The sequence below is a fragment of the Puma concolor genome, chromosome E3 (assembly GCF_028749965.1).
Source record: "Puma concolor isolate L17-30 chromosome E3, mPumCon1.1.hap2, whole genome shotgun sequence".
NCBI classification, from domain to species: domain Eukaryota; kingdom Metazoa; phylum Chordata; class Mammalia; order Carnivora; family Felidae; genus Puma; species Puma concolor.
The window spans coordinates 15778269-15792477 of NC_141682.1; the positions used below are offsets into that span (position 1 = coordinate 15778269).

General features: G+C 45.0%; 1 long non-coding RNA gene and 1 pseudogene across 1 annotated transcript; one reads left to right on the plus strand and one right to left on the minus strand.

Moving 5' to 3' along the window:
- Positions 1-142: 142 nt before the first annotated feature.
- LOC147572988 (uncharacterized) lies at positions 143-13213 on the minus strand. Its single transcript, XR_015245443.1, has 3 exons — positions 12800-13213; positions 12475-12658; positions 143-714 (listed from the first exon to the last, which is right to left on the minus strand). It is a non-coding gene; the product is annotated as an uncharacterized LOC147572988 (long non-coding RNA).
- Positions 5057-10863, plus strand: LOC112859876 (plakophilin-4-like; annotated as a pseudogene).
- Positions 13214-14209: the final 996 nt, after the last annotated feature.

Genomic DNA, 14209 nt, shown 5'->3' on the forward strand with positions numbered 1-14209 from the left:
TAAATTAGGGTTTCATTCAAAATTAACATGCAAGGGCACCTGGCTGGCTCAGTCAGTTAAGCCTCTGATTCTTGACCTCAGGGGCATGACTTTGAACCCTGCATTGGGCTCCACGCTGGGTGTGAAGCCTACCTAAAAAAAAAAAAACAAACAAACTTAACATATAAATGTATTTTATGGATAGAAGTTTTTAACTAGAAGAGGTTTTGACTTGAAAACCCCAGATGGGTTTTATACGCGTTCAGAATTCATTGCTAATAGAAGTTCACAGAAATGGACCATTTTAAAATAATTCCAATCAAAATTATGAAGTCAAAATTGTTTCTTACAGTGTTAGAAGTACTCCTGCTTGATAACTTGGGAACACAACGCTTTCTGTGGTGCTGAAATTGAATTACTGTTTTAATACCAATCCTTAAGATGGCCCTCACTGGTTCCATTTTACTGGTGCAGTTTGTTTCATGAAGACAATCTAAACTCAATCCCAAGGGAAGATTTTAAGTAGTCAGGTTTACACTTTATCTCCAGCTTAGACAGTTAAAGCGGTGTTGCAGATTGGAAGTCCTGGTCACTGGAAGTGTTCATTAGCTGCACCTTGAGCAGGCAAGTTAGAACGTTGCCATAAGTTTTTCTCATTCTCGTTACTGATCCCCTAAAAAGCTGGAACCTCTAGAAATGTCAAATGCAGATCACATGTGAGCCATGCTTCTGAACCTATAGAAAATAAAAGATTTTTACCTTATACGAATCTCATTACTCAAAAGTAGTTAAAAAATTGTGGTTCTCGGTCATGCTCTCAGTGCTGGTGCTATAATGGGTTGTTCTAAGGATTGAGCTGTTTCTTTTGCTTTGTCAGTGCAAGCTGTATTGTGTGCTGTTGGTCAGGGTGACGGTTCAGAATTAACTCTCTTCTGTTAACACGGCCCTTTTCTGTGAAGCGTCACCTGTCCCCATACACGTGGGACCTCACGCCACTTTGAAACCCCCTCCTAGGCCTTGATTTCACCCTACTTTGTGTTCTAGAGACCTGCTTAAATACCCATCTGGCATACTAGACGGTGAGCTCCCCAAGGGCAGGATGAGCCATTGCGCATTTGGACCCAGTAGGTGTGGAATAGATGTCTGTAGAGTAATACATGAGTGAGGGTGGGTGATGACAAATGTGTCTGCTAATGACTTTTTCAAATCCATCTTGAAAGCTAGAATAGGTGTCAAGGCTTTGAGCCAAAGCTTCCCACCCTTCATACTGATGCGTGCTGTTGTGCTGCTTGGTGGCTTCTGATCTGCACAGATCCCCTCAGCCTGAGGGCATTCATCTCTGCCTGCAACCAGCCTCTTGCATTTACTTGTCCCAGGTCGTCATACACACCTAATATCCGTGAGGCTGTGATGGGGGGAAATTGGGTAACGCTCATAAGCAGTAGCCACACACATGATTTTTCCTGCATGCTGCACTCAAGCCCACATCATGAGGTCCCTACAACTTTGGTAGTAATGAGGCTCCTTATTATCTTTATGAGGTCTTGTTTTTGTTTTGTTTATCAATCTGCTCTTACTGAAATTCAAGGTACTGATTATTGGAAAACATTTTTCTGCTGCTGCATCATGAAGATGGTTGTGCATACATATTTTGCCACTGGCAGCATTCAATGGCTGCAGGGACAAGGGCTAGTGATTTTCATCTCCATGTGTATGTATCTGTGATGATACCCGCAAAATTAATGAGTCAAAATGGAACTTCATGGCAACAATTCTTAGCTAAAAGTATAATCTTGACTTATCAGCTTGGATATTCCAGCTCCTACCCAGGAATGATTTCACAAGAATGAGTACACGTAGTTGAATTGCCCAGGACCCCTTCCAAACACCCCTTGGATGCCCCCGTTTCACCAAATTCCTAGTTGAATCTCTGCAGATTTCTGGTTAGTAGAGAATGGAGGTGAATGAGTTGTGAAATTGAAGAATGCAAAGTCTTTTACTGCAGAGAAAAGTAGACCTGTCTCCTACACTCAACACTATATCTCAGGAGATCTTTTTGTCTGGTGAGCCACTTGAATGCCAAAAGATTCATGGTGGAGCTCTTCCTGTGGTCAACAAGCATAGTTGACATGCTTTTCAAGGGAAGAGGGCCACAGACTTATTTCTTACTGTCATGTGGAGATAGAATCAAGACTAGAAATCTTGCACGTAATTAAGGTAAAATCATTTGTGGATTTATAGTTAAAACTTTGCAGATTATATGGATGCGGGGGTGGTTCAATATTCACAAATCAGTCAATGTGATACATCAAAAAGAGAAAATAAAAATCATATTATCAAAAACTAAGTCATTCCCGGATAGGAACTAGAATATCCAAGCTGATAGGTCAAGATTATACTTTTAGCTAAGAATTGTTGCTGTGAAATTCCATTTCAACTCATTAATTTTGAAGGTATCATCACGGATACATACACGTGGAGATGAAAATCACTGGCCCTTGTCCCTGCAGGCATTAAATGCTGCTGATCAGAAAAAGTATTTGACGAAGTACAACATCCATTCATGATTAAAAACCCTCAACAAAGTCAGTTTAGAGGGAACAGACCTCAACATAAGAAAGGCCTTATATGAAAAACCCACAGCTAACATCAGACAATGGGGGAAAACAGCTTTTCTTCTAAAGTCAGGAACAAGACAAGGATGTCCACTCTCACCACTTTTATTCAACTTAGTACGAGAAGTCCTAACCACAGCAATGAAACAAGAAAACCAAATAAAAGGAATCCAAAGTGGTAAGGAAGAAGAAACACAGTCACTATTTGTACATGACAGGATACTATATAGAGAAAACCCAAAAGACTCCACCAAAACATTGCTAGAACTGATGAATAATTCAGTAAGGTACAGGATACAAAATCAGCATACAAAAATCCATTGCATTTCTATACACTAACAACAGGGCAGCAAAAAGAGAAATTAAGAAAACAATCCCATCTACAATTGCACCCAAAATAATAAAATATCCAGGAATAAACTTAACCAAGGATGTGAAAGACCTGTACTGTGAAAACTATAAAACGCTGATGAAAGAAATTGAAGATGACACAAAGAAATGGAAAGATATCCCATGCCCATGGATTGGAAGAACAAATATTGTTAAAATATCCAAACTATCCAAAACAATCTACACATTTAATGCAGTCTCTATCATAATACCAACAGCATTTTTCACAGAACAAGAACAAATAATCTTAAAATCTGTATAGAACTACAAAAGACCCTAAATAGCCAAAACAATCTTGAAAAAGAAGAATAAAATTGGAGGTATCACAATCCCAGATTTCAAGATATACTACAAAGGGCACTGGCAAAAAGTAGACAAATAGATCATTGGAACAGAATAGAAAGCTCAGAAATAAACCACGATTTTATATAGTCAATCTTTGACAAAGGAAGCAAGAATAAGCAATGAGAAAAAGACAAGTCCCTTCAACAAAACTGGACAGCTACATACAAAATAATGAAACCCAAATGGATTAAAAATCTAGACTTGAGACCTGAAACCATAACAATCTTAGAAGAAAGCACAGGCATCTTTCTAGATATGTCTCCCAAGGCAAGGAAAACCAAAGCAAAAATGAACTATTGGGACTTCGTCAAGATAAAAAGCTTCTGCACAGGAAAGGAAACAATCAACAAGCTAAAAGACAACGAAATGAGAAAAGATATTTACAAATGGCATACCCAATAAAGGGTTAGTATCCAAAACATACAAAGAACCGATACAACTCAACCCCTAAAAAACATTCAGTTAAGTGATGAGCAGAAGATATGAATACACATTTTTCCCAAGTTCTATGCTGTTCTGGAAACAGAGCAAAGTTCCCTCCCTGTGTGAATAGATGTGGATGGACATTGGCCAGAGGTGACTCTTAGCTTGAGCCTCTGTCCTCACTGATAAAATATGCCCATACCAGAGAGTAGACAGATGTGAGGATCAGATATAAGCAGAGTATCTGCCCAGATTACACTGGGAAGCCAGGCCTTGGTTCTAGCAATCACCACATTGCTCCTGCAAAATGAGGCTCCCAGGAGGACGGGAGCTTAATACAGTAAGCACTTGATAATTCAATAGATGATTCCCTGAATGTCTCCTCAAATCACACATCTGTCTCCTATTTCCTCATAGGTTATGAAAATCTAACTCCCTACTGTGTTAGGTTTTGAAACTATCAGCAGCACTTTGATTTAATCTAAGCTTGTAAATATCTGCACAAGAGAGTCCGTTAATTATAGTGGTCATCTTATGATGAAAAGTGACTCTGGGGCTTTCATAGCTTTTTATAGATGAAAAACCCAGAAAGACAAGGAAAAATTTTAAATTCAAAACGTTCGTTTGCCATCAGTGAATGAGGAACCACTATTATCTATTACCCCAACCAATTATTGTGCCTCTCCACAATTATCTAAAATACTTTGCAGAAACTTTGACATTCATAGGAATTTAAAGGTTTAAAAGTCTATAAAGCTCAGGTCACCTGGATGGCTCAGTGGTTGACCATCCAGTTCTTGATTTCAGCTCAAGTCATGATCCCAGGGCCATGGGGTCAATCCCCAAGTCAGCCTCTGTGCTCAGCGCCAAGCCTGCTTAAGATTCTCTCTCCCTCTCCCACTCCTCCCTCCCCTCTCTAAAATAAAATTTTAAAGAAAGGTTTAAAGTCCATAAAGTTCTGTAACTAAAACAGTTTGTAAGAGTCTTTATCTCTTTATATTAAGTGGAAGGAAACACAACAGAGGAAACCACAGAACATAATTAAGTTTGGTCTCGCTTCGGACCTTGAGATTGGATCATCAGCTGGCCCAAGCTCTTGATAGAGTTCAGAAGCTTGTAAATTTCGTTTTCATATCAGCACAAACTAAGCCATTTCATGGCACGGCATTAACAAGCACTTGAGTCAGTGATTTGATTCAGTTTCCTTTCATTTTGAAGATAATTCCTTTCTTGGGGGGAGACCCATATCTCTGATCTCATATTTTGCTTTTTAAAACAGAGAGCATATACCGTTCTCTTTGTACATGGTCATTCTGTTACTTTTGACCAAAAATTATTACGAGGCAGTTAGTAGACGAGAAGTATCCGCCAGGTAAGTTACGGCGTTAGGTTAGGTTTCCAAGCAGGAAGATAAGTAACTTCTCAGAAGACATGTCGGGGGAGGGAGGGTTGGGGGTTTTGTTTTTGTTGTTTTTTTTAAGTTTATTTTCTTTAAAGAGAGACAGGATGAGTGGGGAAGGGGCAGAGAGAGGAGAGAATGCAAAGCAGACTCCACACTGTCAAGCGCAGAGGCTTGAACGTGGGGCTGGAACTCACGAACCATGAGATCATGACCTGAGCTGAAACCAAGAGTCAGACACTTAACCCACTGAGCCACCCAGGCACCCTAGAAGACATTTCAGTTTTAAAAATTGGTCCTTCTCAGGGCCTCTGAGTGGCTCAGTTAAGCATCCGACCTCGGCTCAGGTCATGATCCCCCCCATTTGTGGGTTCAAGTCCTGCGTCGACCTCTGTGCCAGCTCAGAGCCTGGAGCCGGCTTCGGATTCTGTGTCTCCCCCTCTCTCTGCCCCTCCCCTGCTCATTCTCTCTCTCTCTCTCTCTCTCTCTCTCAAAAATAAACATTAAAATTTTTTTTAATTGGTCTTCTCCTTTAGAAGGAATACCAAGCAAATGGCATAGAAATAAAGGCTAGTGTAAAACACCAAATTTCTAACAAGAATGAACTCACTTTTTTCTGAGCCCTTATTTCCTTGGCCTCTGCATTTGCTGCCTCTCAGACGAGGCCACTTTCATAGAGACACTCTGATTTCCAAAACACAGCTGTAGAATCTGACATGCAGTCCGCCGGCCACCCAGTCTTCTCCCTCACGAACTCCAGCACCCCACGCACACCTCAGGCATTTCCCTCAGAAGCCACCGTGGGGGTGCGGGCAGGTGCACAGGTAATTTACCCCCGAAGGGTTCATGGACATCTTGCAGTCCTTTTTTTTTTTTTTTTTTTTAATGTTTATTTATTTTTGAGACAGAGAGAGAGACAGAGCATGAACGGGGGAAGGTCAGAGAGAGAGGGAGACACAGAATCCGAAGCAGGCTCCAGGCTCTGAGCTGTCGGCACAGAGCCCGATGCTTGAACTCACAAACCGCGAGATCATGACCTGAGCCGAAGTCGGAAGCTCAACCGACTGAGCCACCCAGGCGCCCCGGACATCTTGCAGTCTTAAATGTGCTTGTAGGACAATACTTTCCTTTTCAAAAGGCCAAAGACTATCCAATGACAAACTTCTCTCTCTCTTATACTTCTTTATCGTCGTACAAATTCATCGCGGTGGTTTCACTTTTCGACTCCGGCTCTCTACAGTAACAATTAATAAATTTCCATTTCCAAGGTTTGCAGAAATATTGAGTGTACCCAGAGCTTTTCGGAGAAACTGCTCTCAGCAATGTCTTTACCAAATTTGCTCAAATAAAATAAAGAACACGGCCGAATTTTCCCTGCATGTTTGCTGATTCAGTACTTTCTATCGGTACAATTGACCTTTCAATAACCCAGGGGTTAGAAGTGCCAGCTCCCCTCCCCACCCCCCCTACCCTCTCCACCAGGGGAAAAATCCCCCTATAACTTTTGACTCCCCAAACACTTAACTACTAATAGCACACTGTTCACCAGAAGCCCAATATCATAAACAGCTGATTAACACATATTTTGTACATTACACGCATTATATACTGTATGCTTATAATAAAGTGAGCCGGAGAAAAGAAAATGTTAAGAAAATCATAAGGAAGAGAAGACACATTTACAGCGCTGTGCTGTACTTACCGAGAAAAATCCACATGTGAGTGGACGCACACATTTCAACCTGTGTTGTTGCAGGTCGACTATTCAAAGCGCAGCAACTGTGTGTCTGGAGTGTGGTTCAGACATCGGTTCATTTTACCCTGTCTTCAAAGTCATCCCGGTTTTAAGCATCCTTCATATATGGAGAGTGTGAAGTTACATAAGCACCCAGGGCACAATTCCATGGCGGGGTCCAGAATTTAGATATAAATGTTTGTGTTCGGATATTACTGTTATTTTAGAACATGAATTCAGCGCAGGCGGGCTGGCGGCTGGGCGGTGGCCTCTGGACAGTACAGGGGACGCCGGGGCTGAGTCCATGCACCCTGGGAGTGGTGGGGAAAGGCCGCTTCGAGGGAAGGGGCATCAGCTGCTTGGCCATGGCACTTTTTCTAATATCTCAGGTGCCACAGCAGCAACCCCTGGGCACAGATTGTCCCTGATCCCCTGAGTGACGCCTGGAATGAGGAATGCCCTCCTAAGCAGTAGGCCTGGTTGGTGGAGGAGGGGCAACCACAGACCCGCCCAGGAAGCTGCCTCTGCTGGCGAAGGCATGGAACCTGAGACCACAGCCACTAGTCTAGCTGGGCATCACAGTAGCAGGAGCTTCCGTTTCAACGACTCGCCTGAGATCTGGAAGTGGAAAGGCGGATCGCTGCCAGTCAGCTAGAAAGATGTAGGCTTGGGGCAGAATCACCAAGTATGGCCAGCACCAGCTCAACTGAGAAGTCCGTTCCTTGGAGAGTGACAGGTGTGCCAAATACTGGCGCAAACCAACCTAGAGTTTCTGGCGCTGTCCGCCACAACAACTATCTCATTAGGACAGAGCCAGAACATTCACCAGAACACTCCTCTCTCCGTGAAAGATCACTGGGTAACTCAAGTTCAACACAAATTCTGACAGTGGATCCCAGGAAGCAGGGAGTTCCCGCAACAGCCAGAATTTGAGTAAGGCAGATAACAGCCCGCAGCCTTCATTCATAGGATCAACTGATAACCATTTGGTGAAGAATTCAAGAGCGGAAGGATGAACACTGGGTCAGGCCATGAGAAGAGTGAGTTCAGTTCCATCTAGAACGCAGCCTCCTTTCTATGTTATCAGCGCAGGTGGGTCTCCTCAAGTGGATCACTGAGAATTCTGGGTGGTGATTTGGCTTTCTGACTCCCAGCCCCTGAACCCCAGTGCATATTCCTCCACCACATTATCTGCTCAGCAGGCAGCCTCTCCATACTCTTCACAGAGGCTCACCTCTCCCAACAGCTGCAAGTCAGATTGGCTCAGTCACCTCCCAGCAGATCTCCAATCCCAATGGCCCAACCCCTCAGTACTAAACCACCAGCCCAGTAGGGTCCCCACCGACCCTGATGGATGCACAGAATCAACTAGCTTCACCATCCCAAGGCTAGGCAGTGTCATCATCCCCCAAACACCCAGGGATGATCGCCATACCACGACATGTGGGACTTTCCTTCAAAGGACTGTTCACGACGTGGAACAATTTGGACAGCAGCTGTATGAAATTTACAGAAAGATGGTTCCACCTCGGCCACACAGCTTGACAGACTTACGGAGCTCCTGTGCTGGTCAGCACAGCCAGCCTGGGCAAGACCTTCATGCGGCTCTGTCTCCTGAGTTACACACCAATCCTACGCGTGAGGGGAGGGCCTCTTACAGCCCAGTGTACCGCAGCCCAAACCACGGAACCATGGAGCTCCGAGGGTACCAGGCAGCGTCCTATCGCACAGGCTCAGCAGGTGCCGGAAATCTGCAAAGCACATCCAGCCAACGACGCGCCCTTACATGCGAAAAGAATAATTATGCTCTGAACACAACGGCAACCTACGCAGATCCCTACGGGCCAATACAATACCGAGGGCAAGAGGGCAATTGTAAGAGGCTTCAGCACCCAGCACCAGCTGATGAGGGCGCCACGAGTGCCCTATCAACAGACAGCATTCAGAAGGACCCCAGGGAGTTCGCCTGGTGTGATCCCGAGTTGCCCAAAGTCATTCGCGTGCCGTGGCACCAGATCCCCTCAGCCCAGGGGAGCCCCCGGTCCACGTGCGGCACCTGCACTGCAGTGACAGCCACGTGAAAATGGAGGTGTGTAGGGTAGGGGGAATCGAGCATCTGGTTGACCTCTCGGACCACGGACTTGGGCAAGTTCAGCAGAACGCCTACGGTGCCATCCGCAACCTTGTTTTGGCAAGCCCACAGATGAAAATAAAATGACAATGAAAGAATGTCGGTGGGGTGCCTGCCTTGCTCCGACTGTTGAGAATATGTGGCGCAGAAGTGAGGGAGCTTGTTACAGGCACTCTCTGGAATGTGTCCTCACGTGAGGCTGTAAAGATGGCAATCACTCGAGATGCTCTCTGGACCTTAGCAAACCCTGTGACCATTCCACACTCTGACGGAGTAACTGGTCTTTGGATGATGATCACAAAATCAAATTCCAGATGTCGCTCGTTCCGTGTAACACGACAGGTTGCCTGAGGAACCTCAGCTCTGGAGAGGAGGAGGCGAGGACGCGAATGCGCTTCTGCGAAGGGGCCGGTGGACTCGCTTCGGTATGCAACCCCTACATCCGTGAACACATCCGATTACAGCAGCCAGACTGTGGAGAACTGCGTGTGCACCCAGAGGAACCTGTCCTGTCGGCCGGCTGCTGGGGCTGAGTGGGCTGGATGACTTACTAGGAAAAGTCTCCCAGCAGGGATTCAGAGTCAAGTTGCTGGGGGAAGAAGAAGAAAAAGAAACAGAGAACACCATAAGAGGATCAATGGGATGGAGTCAGTCCTATCCCAGGACTGTCAAAGCCCCCTCAAAGATGCCGTGGCATCCATCAGTGCTAAAACCATACCTGAACCTTCTAGCAGAAAGTTCCAGCCCAGCTGCCTTGGAAGGCTCTGCCAGGTCTCTCCAGAAACCATCTGCTGGAAATTGGGAGTTTGCAGCATACATCCGGGCAGACTTCCGCAAAGAAGAAAGGCTCTCCATCCTTATAGAACTTTTTGAGAATGGATACGGTAAAGTTACATTTTCTCTGGCAACTTCCCAGAGGAACATGGCTCTGGATGTTCACAACAAGGATCTCACTGGTAAATATGCCATGCGAGACCAGGTCAACAGGTTTCCCGGCAGGACTAGCCCCAGTGTGCTGTCTGATGAGACCACGGTGGCCATCTGCTGTGCTCTGCGCAAGGTCACCGGCAAAAACATGGAGAATGCCAAAGCCCTGGCTGATTCAGGGAGGATAGAGAAGCTGACGAACATGACCAAGGGCAGAGGAGACAGATCATCTCCGAAAGTGATGAAGGCAGCATCCCAGGTCTTGAATACATCATGGCAATTTCGGGACCTCCGGAGCATTTATAGAAAGGATGGGTGGAATCAGAACCATTTTATTACACCTGTGTCTACGTTAGGGCAAGGCCGATTCAAATCACATCCTTCCTCGAATACTACCAACCAACATTCAGGCAGCATCAACAGCTGTATTATAGTCAAGACAACTCCAACAGAAAGAACTTTGATGCATACAGATTGTGTTTGCTGTCTCCTCATAGCCATAAAGATCCTTATCTTGGTGACTGAGCTCACTTCCCAGCTTTACTGATTATTCAACACAGTATGGGCTGAAATCAACCACAAATTATGTAGACTCTTAATCCATGAAACAACCTTCTTTTTCTTTTTTTTTTTTTTAACATTTATTCATTTTTTTAATAAATGAGAGAGATAGAGCATGAGCAGGGAAGGGGCACAGAGAGAAAGGGAGATACAGGATCCAAAGCAGGCTCCAGGCTCTGAGCTGTCAGCACAGAGCCTGATGCAAGGCTTGAACTCACAAACCACGAGATCATGACTTGAGCCGACATCAGAAGCCCAACCGACTGAGGCACCCAGGTGCCCCAAAATGACCTTCTCACAAGCAGAACAGGACCCAGGGTCCCCAGACTCGTGGGTGGAGCATCGAGATGCTCAGTAGAGGAACTCTTTCTCTCTAACCTTGTTTGGATTGAGATGAAAAAGTCCATCTTGCTGATTTGCTAATGAAATGTGAACGTGACATGGAAGGAATGAGTGAAGGGCATGATTTTTTTTTTCTTTTTTGAGGGGTTATCAGAGAAGTGAGAAGACCTTCAGGAGGGAGGACTTTCTAAGCTCTATTTAGGTGGATTGATTACTTGCAGACTCTGTAGTCTGGTGAATGTGTGGGTGATGTGATGAGAGCGTTGAGAAATGCGTAGAATGAGATGGGGATGTGTAGGTCAAATCCAAGATGATTCTTTAAACGTGAATAGATTTATGTTCTGCTGGTCTGTACAGGGGAAAAAATGCTTTTTATTTATCATGTTTTGTTGCTATTACTAAACGTCAAGGTTGTATGCTATTATGCCCTGCGAATTTCTTTTGTTGGTATAAATATGGAAATGCTACATTACTAATTGCCATTATTTGTAATACAGTGTGGCGTTTGAAAAAGGATTTGAAGAAACTGACAGCTTAAAAAACAAATGGGAACCCCAAGGAATTGTTAGCAATTAAAACCAAGCTATGACATCTTTTGTTTTCAAATGAACAGTGTAACTTTGAAACACAAAGTCCAGTATAGTATAGAAGTGCCAGGCCCACTCCCTGCCTCTGCCATTTTCTATGTACATGAAAGAAAAATGTGGAAAGTTCATCCTTGGGGGGGACAAAATTCATTCATCTTCCAGTGTGAAAAGAAGAATTTTAAAACTAGCATTTTGTCAAATGTTTTTTTCTTTTTTAATGTTATTTTGGAGGGGGGGCGGAGAGACAGCATAAGTGGGGGAGGGGCAGAGAGACAGGGAGACAGAGGATCCAAAGTGGGCTCAGCGCTGACAAAGTGGGCTCAGAGAGCCCAATGTGGGGCTCAAATTCATGAACTGTGAGATCATGACCTGAGCCAAAGTCAGACACTTAACCAACAGAGCCACCCAGGTGACCTTAGGCAAAGAGCCTTTTATCACAGTTTTCTAATACAATTTAAAAGCAGCATGTTTTAGAGAAGGGCTTCAATCTAAACAGCTAAATATATGTGAAGAAATAATGAAAAAAGTGCATATGCTGCATTAAGAAGTTCATCCCATACAATAATGTGAGGCATTACGCTAGGGGCTTCGTTCATGACTTTGGCTTTTCCAGTTAAGCAGTTCCCAAAGTGTGGCCTCCAGAACAGCAGAATTAGAATCTCTTGGGAACTTGTTAGATAAAAATGCACATTATTGAACTTCACTCCAAACCTAATGGATTAGAAACTCGAGGAGAGGGCACAGCAGTGTGTTTCAATAAACTTCCCAAGGGACCCTGATGCACAGTGAAGTCTGTAAATGAATATTTTAAGCTAAGACCTAGAATTTGGATAGGTCAAAGCTGGGAGGAAGGTGCAGGAATGCCAAGAGACCAAACGCACATGAAGGAAAGACAAATTTTCTGGAAATCTGATAACTGTGGGGGGAGGCTAAAGAAACTAAAAAGAAAGGATCAGACAGATTTGTTTTAAAAGCATCATGGGAATAGAACAAGCCCAGAGTCTAGAATAAATTCGGATAAACGGGAATTTAAATCTTACCAGTTGCATGGACTTGGTATACAGCAGATGCCTTTTTTGTGTTTGTCGATCCCACGATCCTTCCACTGCTTGTGTCAAATCCATTGCTCAGTCTTTCTGGAGCCGGGGCACAGGGGCGCAAGGGTGCCTGGTTCCGGGGGGTCCCAAACAGACCGGGCTCAGTCACTTGCAGAGAGAAAGGTGGCTGTGAAACAAGAAAGGGATTTATTTCAGTGAGGTTGACACCGGGAAGAGAGTGGACTCGAGTCTCAAACACTGTCTCCAAAGTGCCGAAAATATCTCCAGGTCTCTATGAGGAAAATGTGGGACAAATGTCGGTGGGTACCTGCAGGTGGGCAGTGAAGGTCAGGTCGCTCATTGTCTTGGGCTCAGTCACAGGCAGGGTCTTGCTGGCTCAGGCCGGTATTTACTGCTTGGGCTGGTGGTTTCGGTGCCCATCAGGGGATGCTTTCCCTGCAGACCCTTTTGCCTGAGTTCAGACATAAGCTGGAAGAAATTAATCAGAAAGCTTGAGGCCAAAATGGAGGTGGTTGAAGTCGTCTTTCACTTCCACACATGGAGAAACTCTAACAGCCATATGCGTGTGCCTGGCTGTGGGCCCTACTAAGATCCAGATGTCCCTGTAAAGCATTTAGAATCAGAACCAAGCAACAATTGGATTCAGCAGGTGGCTGGCCCTGTCACTCATGACTTCAGGAGCAGTGGGACGGCCATTATTCTCCACAAGGATGAAGAAGCCAAGAGAAAGAAACCACTCGGCGGCCAGCGAGAAGGATGAATCCGGGGTGTGTTTGCTGGGCTCCCAGCTCTTTCCCAATTCAAGTTCAATGCCTTCCTGACTCTAGAGGCAAGCCTGACTGTCAGTTCAGCAAAACATCCCTGGATCCTCCCTGCCCCTCCCTCTTCTTTCCCCCTTTGCAAAATTGAGCTCAAGTTGGTTTCTGTGACTCACAACCAGGAAGGCTTTGCGAAGACAGGTGAGCAATTTATCTAATCTCACTACCCCTCGGTGTCTATGTTTGTACAAGGAGGGCTCATGATACCTACCTCATCGATCGGTGATGGTCTAAGTGAGATAACATACATAAAACACTTAGAACAACGTCTAGAACACCATGGGCTCAATGAAGTTGCCCCTTCAAGTCTTTAGAATGAGCTCTGCCCGCCCTTCTTCTGGTCCAGGACAGAAGGACAAGGGTGGCTCCTGTGACTCTTACCTGGTCTCCACCCACTGCCCTGAAGCCGGGGCATCCACAGATAACTTGTTCTGGCAGGCAAGGAAATGAGGACAAGGCGCCTGTCAGTGATTTCAATATCTGAAGATGTTACGTTTCCCAAATGCTTCTTTCCTTTTCTGTGATGAGTTTTCCCATGTCCTTTAGAACACACGTTTAAAATGACCAAGACAGAGCTTTTTCTTCCTCAGTTCACAACAAATCAATAGGGGCACCTGGGTGGCTCAGTCGGTTAAGCGTCCAACTGAGGCTCAGGTCATGATCTCAGGACTTGTGAATTCGAGCCCCGCGTCGGGCTCTGTGCTGACAGCTCAGAGCCTGGAGCCCGCTTCGGATTCTGTCTCCCTCTCTGCCCCTCCCCCATTCTCTCTCTCTCTCTCTCAACAATAAATTAGTATTAAACATTTTTCAAAACACATCAACGGACAGTGCCAGATGCTGAGGACACAGTGAAAGACAGACCCTTTGCCCTCAAGGAGCCTGAGGTAATAAGGAGATAC